The sequence below is a fragment of the Schistocerca americana genome, chromosome 2 (assembly GCF_021461395.2).
Source record: "Schistocerca americana isolate TAMUIC-IGC-003095 chromosome 2, iqSchAmer2.1, whole genome shotgun sequence".
Classification (NCBI taxonomy): Eukaryota; Metazoa; Arthropoda; class Insecta; order Orthoptera; family Acrididae; genus Schistocerca; species Schistocerca americana.
This window is the reverse complement of record NC_060120.1, coordinates 37,419,157-37,432,315: the sequence shown is the minus strand read 5'-3', so window position 1 is coordinate 37,432,315 and position 13,159 is coordinate 37,419,157. Positions and strand designations below refer to the sequence as shown.

Genomic DNA, 13,159 nt, shown 5'->3' with positions numbered 1-13,159 from the left:
TGTTTCTATGTCGTTTATAAATGATTCCAGCAACTTATCTTTTGGCCACAAGACGTCGACTGTGTCACGATTCAAAGAAAAATCAGTAATCTTCACCTGTGGTCTAACCTAAGATAACGACTTCATTAGCTGACGAAACCAGTCACTAGAATACTGCATCGGGTGAAAAGACGACTGGTTAATGTAATAAGACTCATCTTAAAAAATGTCCTCGGCCCTACGTATTCCAGCACATTGTTCCTCTTCACACTGGCTAGTCAAATGTTTCACAGTGCCCTGTGAGAGGAACGTACAAATTTCGTGACAAGTCTTTAACGAATCACCGATCAGTATTGATTGCAACCATCTTGAGGGAGATCAAATACATCATTACAGGGTTACAATCTGCAGATTCTGGAACAGTGGCCTACAAGAAATTTGTAAACTGATACCGGAAATCGTTCTGGTAATCCTCTTGTGCGCTATAAATACCTTCTGAGAATTCGTAATAGCCACTTCAGAATAATCCCATACGATGTAACACAACCAAAGTAAGAAAAAAAAATAAAAGAATTTTGTGTTTCAGTGTCAATCGCAGAGTGGAGTATTTTGAAGGTGGCAATGTTTCCATTCGCCTTCTCTACTACGCCGATATTTTTCCTCCACAGGTGCTGTGTTGTGGACGCTAAGTACCGCAGAAGATTACCCCGCTCCGCCATTCTTACCTGTCCCGGAAGAATGTGCCTCGACACCCTCTGTATAAATAAAAAATTCTCCGGTTTTACATCTTAGTTAAAAATACGTGTGTGTGTTCAAAGTAGTAATACTTCTCTCGTACTGATTGATTAAACAGACAGCAAATTTAGGATACGCATCGTGTAATTTACTCCCATGATTGCGCTTACCCACAGGTACGGAAGTGATTTTACAACCGTTGTAACATTCAGTGCAATATTTTGTTTCAATGTATGAGTGCATCTAATTTTACAAAAGGAGTAGTGACTGTCTCAACCCACCTGTGAGACATTTGTCAATGATATGTCTTAAGCACTCAGTTCAAGCGTTGCTTTATCTCTCGGCTGAAGATATTTTTCCCGCAACGCACAGTACTTCCACCGGATACACCCCATTTCATGCGCAATCGGCAAATTTCGTCCCGCCCTCTAGTGCTCCCTGTGCAATCCGGTGGAAGAGAAGAGCAACAAAAGCAATGGACAGCATTACAAAGCCCAGGAAGCGACTGTCACACCTTAAAACAAGAACCAACGTTACACAAAAGTGTAACAGTTTCTTTGTCAGACACAGCTCATTACAACGGTGAAGTCACTTATGACAGTGCCACTAAAGCAGAGTTATTAAACACGATTTTCCGAAACTCCTTCACCAAAGAAGACAAAGTAAATATTACTGAATTCCAATCAAGAACAACTGGCAAGATGAGAAACATAGAAGTAGATATCCTCGGTGTAGCAAAACAGCTTAAATAACTTAATAAAGGCAAGGTCTCCGGTCCAGACTGTATACCAGTCAGATTCCTTTCAGAGTATGCTGATACAATAGCTCCGTATTTAGCTATTATATACAACTGCTTGCTCACAGAAAGATCCGTACCTACAGACTGGAAAATTGCTCAAGTCACACCAATACCCAAAAAGGGAAATAGGAGTAATCCACTGAATTGCAGGCTCCTACCACTAACGTCGATTTGCAGTAGGATTTTGGAGCATATACTTGGTTCGAGCATTATGAATTACCGCGAAGAAAACGATTTATTGACACAGAGTCAGCACGGATCAGAAAACACAGTTCTTGTGAAACACAACCAGCTCTTTATACCCATGAAGTGATAAGTGCTATCGACAGGGGATGTCAAATTGATTCCATGTTTTTAGATTTCCAGAAGGCTTTCGACACCGTTCCTCACAAGCGTCGTCTAACCAAACTCCGTGCCTATGGAATAGCGCCTCAGGTGTACGACTGGATTCGTGATTTCCTGTCAGAAAGGTCACAGTTCGTTGTAATAGAAGAAAGTCATCTAGTGAAACAGAAGTAATATCCGGCGTTCCCTAAGGAAGTGTTGTAGGCCCTCTGTTGTTCCTGATCTATATTAACGACATAGGAGACAATCTGAGTAGCCGTCTTAGATTGTTTGCAGATGATGCTGACATTTACGGTCTTGTAAGGTTATCAGATGACCAAAACGAATTGAAACATGATTTAGGTAAGATATCTGTATGGTGCGAGAAGTGGCAATTGACCCTGAATAAAGAAAAGTGTGAAGTTATTGACAGGAGTACTAAAAGAAATCCGCTAAATTTCGATTACGCGATAAGTCAAATTAATCTGAAGGCTGTAAATTCAAGTAAATTCTTAGGGATTACAGTTATAAATAACCTAAATTGGAACGATCGCGTAGATAATATTGTGGGTAGAGCAAACCAAAGACTGCGATTAATTGGCAGAACACTTAGAAGGTGAAACAGGTCTACTAAAGAGACTGCTTACACCACGCTTGTCCGCCCTATTCTGCAGTACTGCTGGGCGGTGTGGGATCCACATCAGGTGGGACTGACAGATGTCATCGAAAAAGTACAAAGAAGGGCAGCTCGTTTTGTATTATCGCGAAGTAGTGGGGATAGTGCCTCAGACAAGATACGTGAATTGGAGTGGCAATCATTGAAACAAAGGCGTTTCTCGATGCGACGGGATCTTCTCATGAAATTTCAATCGCCGGTTTTCTCCTCCAATTGCGAAAGGATTCTGTTGGCACCCGCCTGCATTGGGAGAAATGATCATCACGATGAAATAAGAGAAATGAGGGCTTGTACGGAAAAATTTAAGTGCGCATTTTTCCCGGGCGCCGTTCGAGAGTGGAACGGTAAAGAGGCAGCTTGAAGTTGGTTCATTGAATCCTCTGCCAGGCACTTTATTGTGAATAGCGGAGTAGTCACGTAGGTGTAGATTGTCCTCATAGCAGTGTGGAATATACTAACATGATAATCACTTAATAAACAGCATCAAGAGACTGTATGATTGAAGTTACATTAAACTTTATGTCCACAATTAAACAGGGGGAAATATTTTAATAAACTACAGTGTAAAACAAGAGTGCTCTTTATCGCCTACCCTTCTTCATGTTCATATAGACCACATCATCCATGGGAAAAATCAAGTGTGAAACAAAATTGAAATGAAGATCAGGTTTTGGAACGAGTTCAGCACTTCATTTACCTAGGGAGCCGGCCGGGGTGGCCGAGCGGTTCTAGGCGCTACAGTCTGGAACCGAGCGACCGCTGCGGTTGCAGGTTAGAATCCTGCCTCGGGCATGGATGTGTGTGATGTCCTTGCGTTAGGTTTAAGTAGTTCTAAGTTCTAGGGGGCTGATGACCTCAGAATTTAAGTCCCATAGTGCTCAGAGCCATTTTTTTTAATTTACCTAGGGAGCTGTATTACTTTTAATGAAGATAAGGATGTAGACATTAAATTACAGAAATATGTTTCACTATAAAACAGAACATTAAAATACAGAGAGATACAAAAAATGAAATTGTATAAGGTGATGGGTGTACCTTTTCTACCGTACTGGCGGCTGGAATAAAAAAAAATGTTCAAATGTGTGTGAAATCTTATGGGACTTAACTACTAAGGCCATCAGTCCCTAAGCTTACACACTACTTAACCTAAATTATCCTAAGGACAAACACATAGACACCCATGCCTGAGGGTGGATTCGAACCTCCGCCGGGACCAGCTGCACAGTCCATGACTGCAGCGCTAAGACAGCTCGGCCAATCCCGCGCGGCGCTGAAATAAAATTTTTACGAAGTTTCGAAGATTGTACCGAGTTGGACAGGATTCCTTTTGAAACATCAGACAAGAACTGAATATTTTTGCAGTAAATGGCAAAATAAAATAACGTAAAGAAAACTGGAAGGAACATCTGGAACGCAGGCCAAAAATGGCTTTACAATACAAGCCCAAAAGAAGCAGTGGCTTAGGACGGCAAGTTAATAGGTAAAACCGAGCCCGATCCCCGAACTGGTGATAAGACTCATCTGTGAAAGGCAGAAGAAAAAGAAGAAGAAGATAATACGTACCACATTTTTTTATGAAATGACAGTCGGCCTGAAGATGTGCAAATCAAAACGCCGCCCGTAACCCGACTACAGCTCCTTCCTACGAGACCGTAAGCAAACACTCAAAGCACCAGGCTGCAATTAGCCAGTTGCTCGTGAAACAAAGTATCTCAATCACGAGTACAGCAAGATTCACCAAAAGTGACTTCGTAGAAGAAATTATAGATGGCTGTGGACTCCAGGATAAAAAAACCTATGGATTTATTTTGTTTCGACTTTTTAAAGTACTTTCTTCAGAACCAGTCTGAGTACGACATCTCGTACATTTAGTCTATTAAACACTCTCGTTTTCATAAGGGCAAATCTCATCAGTTACGAGTTTAACTGTGGTGTAACTACGGCTGGATATGCAGTTAGTATAAGCTGCGGCGAAACGACCTTGCGGAGTGCGTGCGCTACGTGAAGGAATGCGCAAATTTAGACACGTAAGCGGACATAAAGGCCGATAGCTTTCATAAGCTCGTTGGTTGACGCCACGGAAGGTTTGTGAGGCAGTGCAAGAAGCGTTTGGTGACGTTATGTAATCTTCAGCAAATACATTTAAGTAAATCCACTCAGCGATGGATTAATCTTAGATCTGGAGTATCTGCCTACTGCGTTATTTTTATTCCTATTCGACGGAATCGGGGAGATCAGGCGAGAGAAGCTGTCATCATAGACCGCTCTGCACGTGAGTAAAGCGTTCCTCACAGCTAAATCAGAAGCAATGTATCCTGCCTGGTCACCGTATTACAGCACATCACAGAACGAAACGTGTAGAGGTCATAACTCAGAGTTATGGGATGTGCGACATAGTAATAGGTGTCTGAGTGAGTGGGAGCGTCTCCCTGTCTGTTTCGCTAACTGCTGTCACAACTGAAAAAAAGGTATTTATACAGCATTAACATTCAAATAGCTAGATTTTTATGCGCACAATATGGGAGTATTCATTTTTACTATCAGCCGGTTGCGATAGATATTGCGCTTTAACGTTGAACTGTTTGGTTCAGGATTGATTGAGCTTGTTTCTAGATTACAACTCAATGCTTATAAGAAGCATCAAAATTATGCTTTACGTTCACCAGCAGCATTATATTTCCACCATCTTCTTGTTTCCATAACCGTTAATTTAAAATTTAAATCGGTTTCTTCTCGTATAATTTGAGATTCAAATGCAGCATCAAAATAAAAATATTTCCACACTTTAGATGCGACACTGTTTCCGTTTCTAAATATTGTTTCCACTGTTATCTTGCTCCAAACATCAAATTTACTGTACTGAATTGAAAGTATGAAATTTTTGACAATTTAAAATAAAAGAATTCACTTCATATTTATAAATGAAATTATTTGTTCCATATTATTTCACAACAGAGATGTAGTTTCTCAGCAGAATTCTGAAATTTTTCATGGTACAGCCTCTTCAGAGATTTTTTTCTCAATGTAACGACACTATATTTCATACTATTAGGTGCAGAATGCGGAGCTGGTCGCATAAAAATGAGATTAAATTTCATTTGTCACCTAAGATAGGGCAACGAACACGCATGACATTCGGAGTGATTGTCTCTTCTATGCCGCAGCATCAGTAACAAAAACAGATCAATACTGTATTTACAACAGATTTCATGCAAACTGAGCCTATGAAAATATCAGTAGATGTAACAGCCACAGAATAGTTGGCTTGAGTTGTAACCAACGGTGACGTTACAGATGAATAATACGGAACTCCAAGACGATGTTCTCACACATATAAACTTTTTCTTCCTTAGATTTTTCTATCCTGTAGTGCTCTAGAATTATTAACGAAGACGTTTTACGGGGAAAGACATAGTGTTTGGATATATAGATATCTGTTTCAACTATGAGAGAAATTTCCGTAATCTTTCCACGTAGCAGTTGCGAGTTATTTATTTATTTATGTTTTTTACATCTAAAAAAAACAATAAAGTCTTTCACCCAAAACTTGTAGTGGTAAAATTGTCACACTCATTTACATGGTGATAGCTTTACTACACGTTCCAGCAAGAAAAACTGATTTATGTAATTACATTTACCAACCACAAAAATTAGACTTGAGCGCAATAAAGAGGGCTAGGTACACCAGTTGCAGGAATGTGATGGCACGGGCCCATCGAGATTCGACCGTCGATCAATGGAAACGTGTCGGCTCTTCGGCTGGATCACATTTTTGCTACACTAGGTCGATGGTCGTCTCCAAGCGTGCAGTATTATGCTGTGGGAAACATTCTCCTGCGCTTTTGTGGGACCTGTTGTAGTAACTGAAGACACGCCGATAGCTGCGAACCATCTACATCCCTTTATACTGGATATCTTCCCCAACGGCGATTTTATCTTTCGTCAGTAGAAGTGTCCGTGTCTCCGAGTCAGAATCGTGCTGTAGTGGTTTGAGGAGCATTGTAGTAAACTCACGTCGATGTCCCGGCGATGAAATTCGCCTTATGTAAATCCTATGGAACCTATCTGGGTCGCTACTGGGCACCATCACCGCATACGCAGATCAGCGGCCCGTTATTTAGGCGAATTACGTGACCTGTGCGTAGATATCCAACGCCACATACCTCCACGAACCTACCAACAAAAGTCGGATATCTGATACGCAGAGTCAGTGGTGTATTTCGTTCCAAAGACGGACAAACAAGCTATTAAGCAGGTATTCATAATGTTTTGTCTCATCGATGTACAAAACGTATTCCGTAACAATTAACATCGTTCTGACACCTCCAAGACCAAAAATAAAATATCCCTAGGTATTCTACAACTACATTAGTACTACTCAAGACACTTTGTGGTGTATGGCATATGGAATTTTGGGTTCCAACACCATTTTCCCTCTTTTCTGTTCCATTCACAAATGGCACGTGCGAAAAACGAAGGCAGGTTAGGACTGTGGTGAGTTGTAATTTCTTTTATTTTCTTGTCGTGGTAATTTGACGACATGTTTGTCTGAAGAAGTGCTATGTTACCTCACCCTTCTTAAAATTTATAGTCTTGGACTTTTTGCAGTAATCCTTCCCGGAATGCACAATGCCTAAGAGCATTGCGTTTTCGACTTTACTTTTGAAATCATAGTATTGAGTTCTAGGATACTGTTGCTGAACCATGGCAGTTGTGGTCTCAAAGAATTTAGCAAATATTTATGCCTGTCATGGTGTGCTACGTATATTATTTATATTCTGAGTGGTTAACAGATGCCTGACACATGAGTCAGCCAACTTGTACAAATGTTAGATACTCAAAGATCACGCATTCAGATGTTCCCTCCCTTTCTTCATAGCCATACCCGGTAATCAGTTCAACGCCGTAGTCCTGTCTGTTGCAACTACGCGGGTACGGCCCATGATCAGTGGAAAAAATATACTAATTCATATGTTGGTTACAGATACTTCAACTGCAGCCTCTTTTTTGAGTTTTGTAAAACACTAGAGACTACTCTTCCTGATTCGAATGTCAATTTTCTTCTTTCCTGTTCATTATTTCAGCGATTTTCTGTCAAACGCTACCCACTATGAAGTCCAATGGACACACTCCAACCGAGCGAGGTGGCGCAGTGGTTAGACACTGGACTCGTATTCGGGAGGACGACGGTTCAATCCCGCGTCCGGCCATCCTGATTTAGGTTTTCCGTGATTTCCCTAAATCGCTCCAGGCAAATGCTGGGATGGTTCCTTTGAAAGGGCACGGCCGACTTCCTTCCCCATCCATCCCTAATCAGATGAGACCGATGACCTCGCTGTCTGGTCTCCTTCCGAAAACAACCCCAACCCAACACACTCCAATTACAGCTAGAAGACCATCTGGTCGGCCGTTGTGGCCGAGCGATTCTAGGCGCTACGGTCGCAGGCTCGAATCCTACCTCGGGTATGAATGTGTACGATGTCCTTAGATTAGTTAGGTTTAAGTAGTTCTAAGTTCTAAGGGACTGATGACCTCATATGTTAAGTCCCACAGTCCTCAGAGCCATTTGAACCATTTGGAGACCATGTGTCAGTGTTGCAGTACATTCTCCATTACATCTCATCATTACGTATCACCTGATTCATATCACTGCTTCACTACTGCGGAAGGCTTGACTAAACAGAACCTTTTGACCCTTACATGGGAACCATATCCCACAACAGTCACAAGAAGGCTATTTTATTTCGACCATATTAGGTGGGAATTAAAAATGGCTTTGCCCTGTGGTTATTAGTTTACACTAAATAACGCAAGTGGTCTGGTCGAGGTAATCACCTAAGTACCTGTACATATATACTGCGCGAACTACCGTAGGGTGTGAGGTCGTAGGTGGACACTGTATGTGTACATGGTTTATTTTTATTATAAGATCTCTATTCAATTTATCTTTCAGTAACAGCTAATTAGACTTATCGCAGCGTTATTGTTTACACAAAAAGGAATAACTATTATAGTTTCACTGCTAGTATTCTTTTAATGTATGTTACAAAACTAATTCTCGTCTACTGCTCTCAATTACAGATGTCGCTTCACCATACATTAAGTTCAATTATTGCCATAAACAAAAAGATATTTCGATGTCAGAAGTGTACTGACGGTTGAGCCTATGTTGTTGTTGTTGTGGCCTTCAGTCCTGAGACTGGTTTGATGCAGCTCTCCATGCTACTCTATCCTGTGCAAGCTTCTTCATCTCCCAGTACCTACTGCAATCTACAGCCTTCTGAATCTGCTTAGTGTATTCACCTCTTGGTCTCCCTCTATGATTTTTACCCTCCACGCTGCCCTCCAATACTAAATTGGTGATCCCTTGATGCCTCAGAACATGGCCTACCAACTGATCCCGTCTTCTGGTCAAGTTGTGCCACAAACTTCTCTTCTCCCCAATCCTATTCAATACTTCCTCATTAGTTATGTGATCTACCCATCTAATCTTCAGCATTCTTCTGTAGCACCACATTTCGAATGAATGGTTGACCCTAACAATAGCAAAAAAATGGTCCAAATGGCTCTGAGCACTACGGGACTTAACTTCTGTGGTTATCAGTCCCCTAGAATTTAGAACTACTTAAACCTAACTAACCTAAGGACATCACACACCTCCGTGCCCGAGGCAGGATTCGAAACTGCGACCGAAGCGGTCACGCGGTTCCAAACTGAAGCGCCTAGAACCGCACGGCCACACCGGCCCGTTTAAGAATAGCAATGAAGCTCCTTTTTTATCAGATACTCAAGACTGAGAGCTGCATCAAGCCAGTCTCTGGACTGAAGACCACAATAACAACAGCCGGCCAGAGTGACCAAGCGGTTCTAGGCGCTACAGTCTGGAACCGCGGGACCGCTATAGTCGCAGGTTCGAATCCTGCCTCGGGCATGGATGTGTGTGATGTCCTTAGGTTAGTTAGGTTTAATTAGTTCTAAGTGGTACGTTTCCGGGCATGGTTTCCTATTCAAAATGTTATGTACTCGCTCTTCTCTACAAGTCACATAAGGTCGTATCTGCATATTTTTACAGAAAAAATTATGTAAATTGAAGGTAGACGGAGGGCAGGAAATGAAGGGGAAGGGATTATTGATGTCAGCTGCGCCGGGACTTTGTGCTGCATGAGCGGCAACGAATGAAAATGTGTGCCGGACCGTGATTCATACCCGAGGTCTCCTGCTTACTAAGCATTTGCGTCATCCGGACACAGTGTTTACGATACTCGCGCGCACTATCTCTGCACGCTTGTCGGCCGATACACACTCACCCCCAGCGCAACTTATCTGCAGTCCCTGTTCACGTCCTCCATGTTCACTACTTTGAGACTGACGCAGACAGCCGGGCGCAATTATGCATCCGCACTGTAAGTGGATGATTCATTGCCCACCGAGGCGTGCCGAAGTCGTCCGTGCAGTTGCGATAAACACGGTGATGATGATGTTTCGTTTGTGGGGCGCTCAACTGAGCGGTTATCAGCGCCCGTACAAATTCCCAACCTTTGCTCAGTCCAATATTGCCAATTTCATGAATGACGATGAAATGACGAGGACAACACAAACACCCAGTGATCTCGAGGCAGGTAAACACTCAGTCCGGGTGGCGCAATGGTTGACAGCTGATATCAACAGTCCCTTCCCTTTGCTTTCCTTTCTCCCCCTCTACCTTCATTTTATATAATGTGTAACACAGCGGCGGATTTCGCGTGGTGTCTGCGGCGGGGCGGCGTCGGTCGTCCGCGTCTTCGTTAACGCTTAACGTTATAGTCGTTTAGTCCACCTACCTCGATAGGCTTCTTGCCGGTATCCCTTCACTCTGTGGTAGCAGATACGTGCTAAACAGTGTAAAGCAGCGTTGATGAAACCACTACCTAATACCTACCACACAGACGCCCACAACTCTAGTTGAAGGTCAGTTCCTGATTAAAAAAATTGCTCTGAGCACTATGGGACTTGACATCTGAGGTCATCAGTCCCCTAGAACGTAGAACTACTTGAACCTAAATAACCTAAAGACATCACACACACCCAAGCCCGAGGCAGGATTCGAACCTGCGACCGTAGCGGTCGTGCGGTTTCAGACTGTAGCGTCTAGAACCGCTCGGCCACCCCGGCCGGCCATGATTAAAAAATCGGGCGTTCGGGATCTTCAGTCTACTTGCAGAAAAGCGTTTAACATTGGATTAACTCTGCCTTTTATGCATATTGAAACACATGAAATGGCTACCAAGTCGGTATTTAATATAGTGAAACATTGTCCATAGGAGTTCACTGTCTATACAACAAGTTTTCACTCGAAAAGCAGCCAGAATTTTAACAAGTCCGAACGGACTAATTTTCACGTTATACCAGTCAACACACGCACCTATTCGCGAGTTAAACATTCGGTCGTTTCAGTGATCTTCTTCGTAAGAGATGCTCGCCAAAATATTCCGCACAGAGCATGAAACACACCACGCGGAGTTGTTATTACGACCAGAAAGTTCACACGCGCATATCTCTCAAATTATCTAATTTAGAAGCAGCAAACTTTCATTAAAATGTTCGTAACTCGAGTCGCTCACTATTTACTAATCTTACAGACTGTTCTTAAGGAGCGATCTAACATCGTGTTATCCGTGGGCCGGCTAGCAAGCGACTCTTTCAAGGTACTCTCCTATATGTCCACTCCTCTTTTCGCGCGGGAACAGCTTAACTCTGATTGGCTGTTGATCTAAACGACCAATCAAAAATGTTCAAATGGCTCTGAGCAGTATGGGACTCAACTTCTGAGGTCATCAGTCCCCTAGAGCTTAGAACTACTTAAACCTAACTAACCTAAGGACATCACACACATCCATGCCCGAGGCAGGATTCGAACCTGCGACCGTAGCGGTCGCGCGGTTCCAGACTGTAGCGCCTAGAACCGCTCGGACACCCGAAACGACCAATCAGGACGTTCGTTCCAGATCATTCTCGCGGCAAATCTTGCTTTATCCAGTCTTTAATTTGATAGTAATTTATGTCAGCAAAACTTCAAATTCTTGTGTTTTGTTTAATCAAAATAAACGAATTGTGAAATACTCTTCAAACTAATAAATAAACTTATTCCGCCTCTAACTTCCATTCTGGCTACTTTTATATCAAAGCAGGCACACACCGACATACGTCACCTGAATCGTGATTGCAACGTAACTTCCCCACCGTTCGTTTGTACAAGGTTTTGCGTACAATGAAATATTAAACTTTCACGTATGTCCCCCATAGACTCTCTCAATCATTCTCAATGCCTCACATGGCAAAATATAATCAAATAATATTTTTGAGTGTTTTTTGTATTACGTAATGCACAGTGTTCAACGTTTTAAAAAGAAAATTCTAATTAATTGATTTTTATGCACTGATAACTTTGGAATGGCTTCAAATGACAATGAAAGTTATCGTTAATAAGTTATTGTTCCTAAGTTGGGTTTAAACAACATGTGTAGTAGGTTTTATTAGTTTTAGGTACTTCTCTTTATCTCCAGAACTATAATTAAAAAAATCTGAAATTTTGGCAGCATCATTCCATTATATTAGTGGAAGGCTTTGTACCAAATTTGAACAAAATCGGATAATAACTAATATGAATTATTTAGATTCGTAGAGCGTATGAATCTTCGTATTGACTGAATGTTACGCTAGGCAGTTCTCACGGCGGGCGGCGTCGGCGGTGTTGCGAGCAAAGCGGAAAAAAAAAAAAAAGCCATCCTGCAGCCACCGTACTAGACGGCTGCGTGCCTTACTGCAACGAATGTCATGTCGTAATAACTTGCTGCGTAACGCGTATGCTATTATAAAAAAATTCTTAGTTTCTTTACTTCGTGGCTCGAGATAGAAAGAAGGATCCTTTATTGTATGATTATATGATAGCGGAATAAACACTGGTAGCAGTTACTTCTGTAAAATATCTGGGAGTATGCGTACGGAACGATCTGAAGTGGAATGATCATATAAAATTAATTGCTGGTAAGGCGGGTGCCAGGTTGAGATTAATTGGGAGAGTCCTTAGAAAATGCAATCCATCAACAAAGGAGGTGGCTTACAAAACACTCGTTCGGCCTATACTCGAGTATTGCTCATCAGTGTGGGATCCGTACCAGATCGGGTTGACAGAGGAGATAGACAAGATCCAAAGAAGAGCGGCGCGTTTCGTCACAGGGTTATTTGGTAAACGTGATAGCGTTACGGAGATGTTTAGCAAAACTCAAGTGGCAGACTCTTCAAGAGAGACGCTCTGCATCGCGGTGTAGCTTGCTGTCCAGGTTTCGAGAAGGTGCGTTTCTGGATGAGGTATCGAATATATTGCTTCCCCCTACTTTGAAACGTCCTCTTAGAAAAATTATAAATGACTGTGCTTAAACTGACACACAATATTTTTAGCGCAGCGCAATCTGACTTTCAATAATCCCTACAAAAGAATGGCCGTGACTAACATTAAACTATACCTTTCACAAATCACTTACCTCACAAAAATCTTCGTCACTCGAACTACTGCAATACGGCGAGCGCCACTACTGCCAGCTAAATAAAAGATTCTAACTACTGAAGGCACTAACTACTGATAGGCATAGTTAGCAAATGAAAGATTT

The 13,159-nt window shown here is 42.1% G+C and overlaps 1 protein-coding gene across 1 annotated transcript in view; it reads left to right on the top strand.

The window, feature by feature from the left end:
- Positions 1 to 13,159, top strand: part of LOC124595391 (protein yellow-like) — a 76,817-nt gene that overhangs the window by 30,054 nt on the left and 33,604 nt on the right. The gene's annotated exons all lie outside the window — the stretch shown is intronic.